Below are 14,540 nucleotides of genomic sequence, written 5' to 3' on the forward strand. Positions count from 1 at the left end.
ACGCATCTCGATAGATTGAGGGTGTTGCAGCACTCCCGTGAGGTAGGGATTGATGACCTTCTCGAAGATCTTGTCCTTCAGAGCTTTTGGGGAAGTCATAGCGATCTAGATCTGCAACAGAAACAGGCTCGAAACGAAAAACAGAGGGACTCTGCGTGATGCAGGGGTCAGGCCAAACGGGAGTATATATAATGATTTTTATTCAGACTAGGAGGAGTACCCCGCACGAAAACGGAGTCCGGGAGGCGCACGAGGTGGCCACAAGCCCTCACGGCGCAGCCAGGGGTGGGCCTGCGCCGTGCAGGCTTGTCTCCTCCTCGCGCACTTTCCGGACTACTTCCAATTTTTGTATTTTTTCAAATATTCCAAAACGGAGAAAATTTCTTACTGGAAAAGTTTTGGACTCTGTTTTCTTACCGAATCACATACCTCTTCGTTTTCAGAGGCTGAAACAGGCTGATAAATATCCCTTAGGTATTCTTCCGGAGTTATGGTATTGATAATATTGCTTTCAACATTTATGGGAGTACCTGAGATATAATGCTTGATTCTCTGCCCATTTACCACTCTCGGACAATTACCTTCCGTGTTATTGATCTTGATAGCACCGGAATGATATACTTCCTCAAAAACATAGGGACCTTCCCATTTTGAGAGAAGCTTGCGTGCAAAGAATCTTAAACGAGAGTTATATAGCAAGACATAATCACCTACATTGAACTCACGCTTTTGTATCCTCTTATCATGCCACCTCTTGACCTTCTCTTCGAACAGCTTGGCATTCTCATATGCCCGAGTTCTCCACTCATCAAGCGAGCTAATATAAAATAACCTCTTCTCACCGGCAAGTTTGAAATCAAAGTTGAGCTCTTTGATTGCCCAATAAGCTTTATGCTCTAGCTCAAGAGGTAAATGACATGCTTTACCGTACACCATTTTGTACAGAGACATGCCCATGGGATTCTTATAGGCAGTTCTATAAGCCCACAGTGCATCAGCGAGCTCCTTAGACCAATTCTTTCAAGACCTGTTGACAGTCTTTTGCAGAATCAGTTTAATCTCTCTATTACTTAGCTCTACTTGACCACTGGACTGAGGGTGATAGGGAGACGCAATTCTATGGTTGACATCGTACTTAGCAAGCATTTTACGTAAAGCACCATGAATGAAGTGTGAACCACCGTCGATCATTAGATATCTAGGGACTCCAAATCTAGGGAAGATAAGTTCTTTCAGCATCCTGATAGAGGTGTTGTGATTAGCACTACTAGTGGGGATAGCTTCTACCCACTTAGTGACGTAATCAACAGCAACTAGGATATGAGTATACCCGTTGGATTTTGGAAAAGGTCCCATATAATCAAAGCCCCAAACATCAAATGGTTCAATGACAAGTGAATAGTTCATAGACATTTCCTGACGTTTACCGATATTACCTATTGTTTGACATTCGTCACAAGACAAGACAAACTTACGGGCATCCTTGAAGAGAGTGGCCAATAGAAACCTGATTGCAATACCTTGTGTGCAGTTCTATCTCCCGCATGGTGTCCTCCGTAGGCCTCAGAGTGACACTTCTGTAGGATCTGTCCCTGTTCATGTTCAGGTACACAACGTCTAATAACACCATCTACTCCTTCCTTTTAAAGGTCAGGATCATCCCAAAAGTAATGTCTCAAGTCAAAGAAGAATTTCTTCTTTTGCTGGTACGTGAAACTAGGTGGTATGTATTTGGCAACGATATAGTTTGCATAATCAGCATACCACGGTGCACTACGTGAAGCATTGATGACATTAAGTTGCTCATCGGGAAAGCTATCATCAATAGGTTGTGGGTCATCAAGAACGTTCTCCAATCTAGACAAGTTATCTGCTACTCGGTTATCAGCACCCTTTCTGTCGACAACGTGCAAATCAAATTTTTGTAGCAAGAGGACCCATCTGATAAGTCTAGGTTTAGCGTCTTTCTTCTCCATGAGGTACTTAATAGCAGCATGATCAAGTATGTAAGACCTGAACTTTTCACATGCAAACACGAGTGCTAAAAACTCCTTCTTCGTAGTAGCATAGTTTCTCTGGGCACTGTCTAGAGTTTTACTAGCGTAGTGAATAACATTCAACTTTTTATTCACTCTTTGCCTACAACAGCACCAATAGCATAATCGCTAGCATCACACATGATCTCAAAAGGTAAGTTCCAATCAGGTGGTTGAACAATAGGTGTAGTTATCAAAGCCCTCTTAAGTATTTTGAAGGCTTCCTCACAATCATAGTCAAAGACAAAAGGAATATCCTTTTGCAAGAGATTGGTAAGAGGCCTAGAAATCTTAGAGAAGTCTTTAATGAACCTTCTATAGAAACCAACATGACCAAGGAAACTTCTTATCCCTTTGATATCTGTGGGGTATGGCATTTTCTCGATTGCATCAACCTTATCCTTATCGACTTCAATACCTCTTTCATAAATTTTATGTCCTAAGACGATGCCTTCATTAATCATAAAGTGGCACTTCTCCCAATTCAAGACAAGATTGGTGTCTTTACATCTCTGCAAGACTCGATCAAGGTTGCTGAGGCAATCATCAAAGGAAGACCCGTAAACAGATAAGTCATCCATGAAAACCTCGACAATCTTTTCACAAAAGTCAGAGAATATAGCCATCATACATCTTTGAAAGGTGGCAGGTGCATTGCACAACCCAAAAAGCATACGTCTATAAGCGAAGGTACCGAAAGGGCAGGTGAAAGTGGTTTTCTCCTGATCAGATTGTGCAACTGGTATTTGGGAGAAACCAGAATATCCGTCTAGAAAGCAGAAGTGTGTGTGTTTGGATAGCCTTTCTAGCATTTGGTCGATAAAAGGCAAAGGGTAATGATCTTTCCTAGTCGCTTTATTTAATTTCCTAAAATCGATCACCATCCTATAGCCAGTAATAATCCTCTGTGGGATCAATTCATCCTTATCATTAGGGACAATGGTAATACCTCCCTTCTTAGGGACGCAATGCACCGGACTCACCCAATCGCTATGAGCAACAGGATAGATAATACCCGCTTCCAGGAGCTTTAGTATTTCTTTTCTTACTACCTCTTTCATCATAGGATTTAATCTCCTTTGATGATCAGCAACTGGTTTAGAATCAGGATCAGTTTTAATCTTGTGCTGGCATAGGGTAGGACTAATGCCCTTAAGATCATCAAGAGTATATCTAATAGCAGCACAGTGCTTCCTCAGAGTTTTTAGTAACTTCTTTTCTTCATGCTCTGAGAGGCTAGCACTAATTATAACAGGATATATCTCTTTTTCATCAAGATAGGCATACTTAAGAGTATCAGGCAATTGTTTATGCTCGAACACAGGATCACCCTTTGGTGGGAGTGGATCCCCAAGCAGTTCAATAGGCAGATTATTCTTAAGAATAGGATATTGTTCTAAGAGAACTCTATCTATCTCATCCCTTTCATCCATATGCATATCATTTTCATGCTCAAGCAAGTATTGCTCTAAGGGATCAGTAGGAGGCACGGCAATAGAAGCTAAGGCAATATTTTCATCCTTACTAGGCAACTCCTTTTCATGAGGTTGTCTACCAAACTTAGAGAAATTGAACTCATGTGACACACCTTCAAAGCCAACAGTGACAGTTTGCTTCTCACAATCAATATGAGCATTGAGAGTATTGAGAAAGGGTCTACCAAAAATGATGGGACAAAAGCTATCTTGTGCGGTAGCAAGAATGAGGAAATCAGTAGGATACTTCGCTTTACCACACAAGACTTCAACATCCCTAACAATTCCCACAGGGCAGATAGTATCTCTATTAGCAAGCTGAATAGTGACATCAATAGGTTCTATCTCAACAGGTGCAATCTCATCTTTGATTTTATCGTATAAGGGTTGAGGTATTGCACTAACACTAGCACCCACGTCACATAAACCATGATAACAATGATCTCCTATCTTAACAGAAACCACAGGCATGCCAATAACAGGCCTATGTTTGTCTCTAATGTGAGGTTTAGCAATTCTAGCAGCATCTTCACACAAGTGAATATTATGTCCCTCAACATCGTCGGACAGAAGATCTTTGATAATAGCAATGCTAGGTTCAAATCTAATTTTCTCACAGGGTGTAGGTGTTCTAATATAGCCTCTATGTATCATAGTTGAAGCTTTATAATGATCCTTTATCCTAACAGGGAAAGGTGGTTTCTCAATGTAAGCACTGGGAACAACAGGATCATTATAGGCAATGACTTTCTATTCAACTAGAGTGGGTTTAACTACATTGACTTCTAAAGGAGGATGATATTTAAACCACTTCTCTTTGGGGAGATCAATATGAGCAGCAAAGGATTCACACAATGAAGCTACTATCTCAGAGTCAAGTCCATACTTAGCGCTAAAGTCACAAAACGTATTTGCCTCAACAAAGGATTTAACGCAATCAAACGTGAAATTCATACCTGACTCCTTACCTTCTTCAAGCTCCCAATCTTCAGAGTTGTGTTTAATTCTCTCCAATAAATTCCATTTGAAGTCAATATCTCTCTTCATGAAAGAACCGGTACAAGAAGTGTCAAGCATGGTGCGATCATCATGAGAAAGCCGAGCATAGAAGAACCGGTACAACAGCATTCTTGACGATAGCAACAACGACGACAACAACTATGACCGACAACGACAATGACAACGAGAACCACAACGATAATAACAACAACAACAACAACGATAAGAATGAATACAACAACGACAATAATGACAACAACAATGATAACAATGAGAACGACAACAACAACAACGATGACAACGAAAAACAACAACAACAACAACATTATCAACAACAACAACAACAACAACAACAACAACAACAACAACAACAACAACAAAGACAATAAGAACGACGACAACAACAACGACGACGACAACAACATCGACAACGACAATGACAATGATAGCAACAATAACAACAACATCAACAACAATGAGAACAACAACAACTATGACAACAACGATGATGACAAAAACAGCAACGACAACAACTACGACCGACAATGACAATGACAATGAGAACAACAACGATAACGACATCAACGATGACAAGAACGAATACAACAACAACCACAATGATAACAATGACGACGACAACGAGAACAATGACGACGACGAACAACAACAACAACAACAACAACAACGATGACAAGAAGAAGAACAACAACAACAACGATGACGACAACAACAACAACAATGACAACGACAACAACACCGACAACGACGACAACAACAACAATAACGACGACGACGACGACAACGACGACGACAATAAAAATAACGACAACAACAACGACTACGACGATGACAATGACAATAATAACAATAACGACAACATCAACGATGATAAAAGTGACAACAAAAATGTCCGACAACGACAACGATAACAACAATAACAACAACAACGACAACAACAAGAGCAATGCCAACAAAACAACAACAACAACAACAACAACGACGACCACCAACGACAATGACAACGACGACAATAAAGACAATAATAACGACAAAAAGAGTACAATGACAATGATGACAACAATGACAACGACGATAACAACAGCGACAATAAAAATGTTAACAACAACAATGACAACACAAACAACAACGACAACGATAATGTCAACGACTATGACAACAACGAGGAGGAGGAGGACGACGACGACAACGACAACGACCGGCAATGACAATGACAATGACAACGACAACGACAACGACAACGACAACAACAACAACAACAACAACAACAACAACAACAACAACAACCACCACAACAACAACAACAACTACTACTACTACCTCTACTACTACCACTACTACGACTAATACTACTACTACTACTACTACTACTACTACTACTACTACTACTACTACTACTATAATACTACAAAAACAACAACAACAACAACAACAACAACAACCAAAACAACAACAATGACGACGACAACAACAACAAGGACCGACAACGACAACGACAATGATGACGACGAGAACAACAACGACAATGACATCGCTAACGACAACGACAATGACAACGACAACGACAATGACAATGACAATGACAACGACTACAATGATGTCGACAATTACAACAACGAGAACAACAGTGACAACAACAACGCTAACAACACCAACAACAACGACAAAAAAACGACAACAACAACAACAATGATAAAAACGACGATGACGACAAAAACGATGATAACGATGACGATGACAAGACAACTAGAACAAGAACAACAACAACAACAACCATGACAAGAACAAGAACAACAACGACAACAACAACAATGATAAAGACAACAACAAAGCCGACGACGACAACGACAACGACAACAACAGCAACAACAGCAACAATAACAAAAAACCACCACAAGAACAAGAACAAGAACAACAACAACAACAACAACGATGACCGACATCAACAATGACAACGACAATGACAATGACAACAACAAAGACGACAATGATGACGACAACGACAACAACTACAACAACAACGACAACAACAATGAGAACAATACCAACATCAAGGACAACAACAACGACAACGACAACGACAATGGCAATGATTATGGCAATAACGAGGACGAAAAGGATGACAACGACGACGACAACGACAACGACGACAACAACAACAACAACAACAAAAACAACAACAACAACAACAACAACAACAACAACAACAACAACAACAACAACAACAATCACAACAACAACAACAACAACAACAACAACAACAACAACGATGACCGACAATGACAATGACAACGACAACGACAATGACAACAACAAAGACGATAATGATGACGACAATGACAACGACGACAAGAGCAACGACAACAACAACGATAACAATACCAACAACAACGACAACAACAACAACAATAATGACAACAACAATGGTAATGATGATGACAACGACGACGACAAAAAGGATGACAACAACGATGGTGACGACAATGACGACAATGACAATAACAACAACAACAACAATAACAATAACAATAACAACAACAACAATAACAACAATAACAACAATAACAATAACAACAACAACAATAACAACGACAACAATAACAACAACAACAATAACAACGACAACAACAACAACAACAACAATAACAATAACAATAAAAACAACAACTACGACGATGACACCGACACCGACAACGATAAGGACAACATCGACGATGATAACAATGACAACAAAAATGACGGGCAAAGATAATGACAAAGACAACGACAACGATAATAACAATGACAACAACAACGACAACAACAACAACAACAACGACAACAACATCAACGACCACAACAAGAAAAGGAACAACAACAACAACAACAACAACAACAACGACCAGCAACGACAATGACAACGACTATGACGATGACAACAACGTCAATAAAGACAACAACAACGACAATGATAACAACAAAGACAATGACGATAACAACAACGACAAGGAAAATGTTAACAACATCAATGACTGTTGGGGAACGTAGCATAAATTCAAATTTTTCCTACGCCATATTCAGATCTTCCTATGGAGAGACCAGCAACGAGAGAGGGGTAAGAGCATCTTCATACCTTTGAAGATCGCTAAGCGGAAGCGTTACTAGAACGCGGTTGATGGAGTCGTACTCGCAGCGATTCGGATCGCGGTGTGATTCCGATCTAGTGCCGAACTACGACACCTCCACGTTCAACACACATGTAGCCCGGTGACGTCTCCCGCACCTTGATCCAGCAAGGAGGAGGGAGAGGTTGGGGAAGAACTCCAGCAGGACGACGGCGTGGTGTCGATGGAGAGACGAGGTCTCCCGGCAGGGCTTCGCCAAGCACCGGCAGAGAGGAGGTGGAAGTAGGGCAGGGTTGCGCCGAGGGAGAGGCAAAAGTCTGTCTCCCAATGGCCAAAAGTGCCTGGTATATATAGGGGAAGGGAGGGGCTGTGCCCCCTTGAGGGTTTCCCCCTCCTGGGGGGCGGCAGCCCTAGATGGGGCTGGTGCGGCGGCCAAAGGGGGGAGGAGGGGTGTGGCGCATCCCTGGTGGGCCTTAGGCCCACCTGGCTTAGGGTTTGCCCCCCCCTTTTTCTCTCCCCCACGCATTGGGCTGAGTGGGGAGGCGCACCAGCCCACCTAGGGGCTGGTTCCCTTCCCCACTTGGCCCACCTTACCTCCCGGGGTCATTGCCCCCCTTCGGTGGACCCCCGGGGCCACCTCGGTTGGTCCCGGTGGTCCCGATACGTTACCGGTGATGCCCGAAACACTTCCGGTATCCGAAACCATCCGTCCTATATATCAATCTTTACCTCCGGACCATTCCGGAGCTCCTCGTGACGTCCGGGATCTCATCCGGGACTCCGAACAACTTTCGGTAACCTCGTATAACAATTCCCTATAACCCTAGCGTCACCGAACCTTAAGTGTGTAGACCTTACGGGTTCGGGAGACAGGCAGACATTACCGAGACACCTCTCTGGCCAATAACCATCAGCGGGGTCTGGATACCCATGGTGGCTCCCACTTGCTCCACGATGATCTCATCGGATGAACCACGATGTCAAGGATTCAATCAATCCCGTATACGGTTCCCTTTGTATGTCGGTATAGAACTTGCCCGAGATTCAATCGTCGTTATACCTATACCTTGTTCAATCTCGTTACCGGTAAGTCTCTTTACTCGTTCCGTAGCACGCCATCGTGTGACTAACTCCTTATTCACATTGAGCTCATGATGATGTTCTACCGAGTGTGCCCAGAGATACCTCTTCGTCACACGGAGTGACAAATCCCGATCTCGATTCGTACCAACCCAACAGACACTTTCGGAGGTACCCGTATTGCACCTTTATAGTCACCCAGTTACGTTGTGACGTTTGATACACCCAAAGCACTCCTACGGTATCCGGGAGTTGCACAATATCACGGTTGAAGGAAAAGATAATTGACATTAGAAAAGCTTTAGCATACGAACAATACGATCTAGTGGTATGCTTAGGATTGGGTCTTGTCCATCACATCATTCTCCCAATGATGTGATCCCGTTATCAATGATATCTAATGCCCATGATCATTAAACCATGATCATCTATTGACTAACGAGCTAGCCAACTAGAGGCTTGCTAGGGACACATTGTGATCTATTTATTCACACATGTATTACTGTTTCCTGTTAATACAATTATAGCATGACCAATAGACGATTATCATGAACAAGGAAATATGATAATAACCATTTTATTATTGCCTCTAGGGCATATTTCCAACAGTCTCCCACTTGCACTAGAGTCAATAATCTAGTTACATTGTGATGTATCGAACACCCATAGCATTATGGTGTTGATCATGTTTTGCTCGTGGAAGAGGTTTAGTCAACGGGTCTGCAATATTCAGATCCGTGTGTACTTTCAAATATCTATCACTCCACTCTGGACATGGTCCTGGATGGAGTTGTAGCGGCGTTTGATGTGCTTCCACTTTTGGTGAAACCTGGGATCCTTCGCTATGGCAATGGCCCTAGTGTTATCATAGAAGAGTGTCATTGGACCAGACACGCTTGGAACCACTCCAAGGTCGGTGATGAGCTCCTTCATCCAAATTCCTTCATGAGCTGCTTCTGAAGCAGCTATGTACTCCGCTTCACATGTAGATCCTGCCACGACTTCTTGCTTGCTGCTGCACCAGCTCACTGCCCCACCATTCAACACATATACATATCTGGTCTGTGACTTAGAGTCATCCAGATCTGTGTCGAAGCTAGCGTCGACGTAACCCTTTACGACGAGCTCTTCGTCACCTCCATAAACGAGAAACAAGTCCTTAGTCCTTTTCAGGTACTTAAGGATATTCTTGACCGCTGTCCAGTGTTCGATACCGGGATCACTTTGGTACCTCCCTACCAAACTTATGGCAAGGTTTATATCAGGTCTGGTACACAGCATGGCATACATTAGAGAGCCCACGGCTGATGCGTAGGGGACAGCACTCATCTTCTCTCTATCTGCTGTCGTGGTCGGCGACTGAGTCTTACTCAATCTCATACCTTGCAAAACTGGCAAGAACCCTTTCTTTGAGTTTTCCATATTGAACTTCTTCAATATCTTGTCAAGGTATGTACTTTGCGAAAGACCTATGAGGCGTCTTGATCTATCTCTATAAATCTTGATGCCTAATATGTATGCAGCTTCTCCAAGGTCCTTCATTGAAAAACTTTTGTTCAAATAGGCCTTTATGCTCTCCAACATCTCTATATTATTCCCCATCAATAATATGTCATCCACATACAGTATGAGGAAAGCTACAGAGCTCCCACTCACTTTCTTGTACAAACACGCTTCTCCGTAAACCTGTATGAACCCAAACGCTTTAATCACCTCATTAAAGCGAATGTTCCAACTCCGAGATGCTTGCACCAGCCCATAGATGGAGCGCTGGAGCTTGCACACTTTGTTAGCACCCTTAGGGTCGACAAAACCTTCTGGTTGCATCATATACAACTCTTCCTTAAGGTTCCCGTTAAGGCACGCTGTTTTGACGTCGATTTGCCAAATTTCATAATCATAAAAGGTGGCAATTGCTAACATGATTCAGACTGATTTCCCCTTCGCTACGGGAGAGAAAGTATCTTCGTAGTCAACTCCTTGAATTTGTCGAAAACCCTTTGCGACAAGTCGAGCTTTGTAAACAGTTACATTACCGTTTGCATCAGTCTTCTTCTTGAAGATCCATTTATTTTCTATGGCTCGCCGGTCATCGGGCAAGTCCACCAAAGTCCATACTTTGTTCTCATACATGGATCCTATCTCGGATTTCATAGCCTCAAGCCATTTGTTGGAATCCGGGCCCGCCATCGCTTCTTCATAGTTCGAAGGTTCACCGTTGTCTAACAACATGATTTCCATCACAGGGTTGCCGTACCACTCTGGTGCGGAGCGTGCCCTTGTGGACCTTCGCGGTTCAGTAGTAACTTGATCCGAAGCTTCATGATCATCATCATTAACTTCCTCTTCAGTTGGTGTAGGCGCCACAGGAACAACTTCCCGCGCTGTGCTACTATCCTGTTCGAGAGGGGGTGTAACTACCTCATCAAGTTCTACCTTCCTCCCACTTACTTCTTTCGAGAGAAACTCTTTCTCTAGAAAGGATCTGTTCTTGGCAACAAAGGTTTTACCTTCGGATCTAAGATAGAAGGTATACTCAATAGTTTCTTTAGGGTATCCTATGAATACGCATTTATCCGCTTTGGGATCGAGCTTTTCTGGTTGAAGTTTCTTCACATAAGCATCGCAGCCCCAAACTTTAAGAAACGACAACTTAGGTTTCTTGCCAAACCATAGTTCATACGGTGTCGTCTCAACGGATTTAGACGGTGCCCTATTTAAAGTGAATGCTGCAGTTTCTAATGCGTATCCCCGAAATGATAGCGGTAAGTCGGTAAGAGACATCATAGATCGTACCATATCTAATAAACTGCGATTACGACGTTCAGACACTCCGTTGCGTTGCGGTGTGCCAGGCGGCTTCAGTTGTGAAACGATGCCACACTTCCTTAGGTGTGTGCCAAACTCGTGACTCAAATATTCTCCTCCACGATCAGATCGCAGACATTCAATTTTTCTGTCACGTTGATTCTCAACCTCTCTCTGAAATTCCTTGAACTTTTCAAATGTCTCAGATTTGTGCTTCATTAAGTAGATATACCCATACCTACTCAAATCATCGGTGAGAGTGAGAACATAACGATAGCCACCGCGAGCTTCAACGTTCATTGGACCACACACATCAGTATGTATTATTTCCAATAAGTCGGTTGCTCTCTCCATTATACCTGAGAATGGAGTCTTAGTCATCTTGACCATGAGGCACGGTTCGCATGTGTCAAATGATTCAAAATCAAGAGACTCTAATAGTCCATCAGTATGGAGCTTCTTCATGCGCTTAACGCCGATATGACCAAGGCGGCAGTGCCACAAGTATGTGGGACTATCATTATCAACTTTACATATTTTGGTACTCACACTATGAATATGTGTAACATCACGATCGAGATTCATCACGAATAAACCATTCACCAGCGGAGCAGGACCATAAAAGATATCACTCATATAAATAGAACAACCATTATTCTCTGACTTAAATGAGTAGCCGTCTCGCATTAAGCAAGACCCTGATACAATATTCATACTCAAAGCTGGTACTAAATAACAATTATTAAGGTTGAAAACTAATCCCGACGGTAGATGTAGAGGTAGCGTGCCGACGACGATCACATCGACTTTGGAACCATTCCCTACGCGCATCGTCACCTCGTCCTTGGCGAGTCTCCGCTTATTCCGCAGTTCCCGCTTTGAGTTGCAAATGTGAGCAACAACACCGGTATCAAATACCCAGGAGCTACTACGAGCGCTGGTAAGGTACACATCAATAACATGTATATCACATATACCTTTAACGTTGCCGGCCTTCTTGTCCGCTAAGTATTTGGGGCAGTTCCGCTTCCAGTGACCTTTTCCCTTGCAATAGAAGCACTCAGTCTTAGGATTGGGTCCATTCTTTTTCTTCTTCCCGGCATCTGGCTTACCGGGCGCGGCAACAACTTTGCCGTCTTTCTTGAAGTTCTTCTTACCCTTGCCTTTCTTGAAACTAGTGGTCTTGTTGACCATAAACACTTGATGCTCTTTCTTGATTTCTACTTCTGCAGACTTGAGCATCCAGTACAAGTCGGGAATGGTCTTCTCCATCCCTTGCATGTTGTAGTTAAGCCCTAAGCCTTTGTAGCTTGGTGGGAGAGACTGGAGGATTCTGTCAATTATAGCATCATCCGGAAGTTCGACTCCAAGTGAAGTCAGACGACCATGTAACCAAGACATTTTGAGTATGTGCTCACTGACAGAACTGTTCTCCTCCATCTTGCAGCTAAAGAACTTGTCGGAGACTTCATATCTCTCGACGCGGGCATGAGCTTGAAAAACTAGCTTCAGCTCCTGGAACATCTCATATGCCCCGTGTTGCTCAAAACGCCTTTGGAGCCCCGTTTCTAAACTGTATAACATGCCACACCTAACCAGAGAGTAGTAATCACTCCGCGTTTGCCAGACATTTAGAATGTCCTGGGCTTCTGCGGGAGCGGGAGGGTCACCTAGCGGCGCATCAAGGACATAAGCCTTTTTAGCTGCTTCAAGGATGAGCTTCAAGTTGCAAACCCAGTCTGCATAGTTGCTACCATCATCTTTCAACTTGTTTTTCTCTAGGAATGCGTTGAAATTGAGGTTGACGTTGGCCATCTACAATATTTATAAAGACAACTTTTCGACTAAGTTCATGACAATTAAGTTCATTTAATCAAATTAAGTATGAACTCGCACTTAAATCGACATCCCTCTAGTCATCTAAGTGATACATGATCCATGTTGACTAAGCCGTGTCCGATCATCACGTGAGACGGACTAGTCACCATGGTGAGCAACTTCATGTTGATCGTATTCAACCATACGACGCATGTTCGACCTTTCGGTCTCTTGTATTCGAGGTCATGTCTGTACATGCTAAGCTCGTCGAGTCAACCTAGGTGTTTCGCGTGTGTAAATCTGGCTTACACCCGTTGTATGCGAACGTTAGAATCTATCACACCCGATCATCACGTGGTGCTTCGAGACAACGAACCTTCGCAACGGTGCACACTTAGGGGAATACGTTCTCGAAATTTTAAGAGGGATCATCTTATTATGCTACCGTCGTTCTAAGCAATAAGATGTAAAACATGATAAACATCACAATGCAACCATATAGTGACATGATATGGCCATTATCATCTTCGCCCTTTCGATCTCAATCTTCGGGCATCGCATGATCATCATCGTCACCGGCGTGACACCATGATCTCCATCATCATGATCTCCATCATCGTGTCTCTGTGAAGTCGTCACGCCAACTACTATTATCACTACTACTATAGCTAACCGTTAGCAATGAAGTAAAAGTAATAAGCACATGGCGTTGCATCTCATACAATAAATTAAGACAACTCCTATGGCTCCTGCCGGTTGTCATACTCATCGACATGCAAGTCGTGAAACCTATTACAATAATATGATCATCTCATACATCATACATGCAACATCACAACTTTGGCCATATCACATCACATGTCAACCCCTGCAAAAACAAGTTAGACGTCCTCTAATTGTTGTTGCATGTTTTACGTGGCTGATTTGGGTTTCTAGCAAGAACGCCTTCTTACCTACGTGACAGCCACAACGATGATATGCCAAAGCTATTTACCCTTCATAAGGACCCTTTTCATCAAATCCAATCCGACTAGAGTAGGAGAGACAGACACCCGCTAGCCACCTTTATGCACGGTGTGCATGTTTGTCGGTGGAACCAGTCTCACGTAAGCGTACGTGTAAAGTTGGTCCGGGCCGCTTCATCCCACAATACCGCCGGAAAAGAATAAGACTAGTAGTGGCAAGAAAATTGACAAATCATC

Source organism: Hordeum vulgare, chromosome 2H (genome assembly GCF_904849725.1).
Source record: "Hordeum vulgare subsp. vulgare chromosome 2H, MorexV3_pseudomolecules_assembly, whole genome shotgun sequence".
NCBI classification, from domain to species: Eukaryota; Viridiplantae; Streptophyta; class Magnoliopsida; order Poales; family Poaceae; genus Hordeum; species Hordeum vulgare.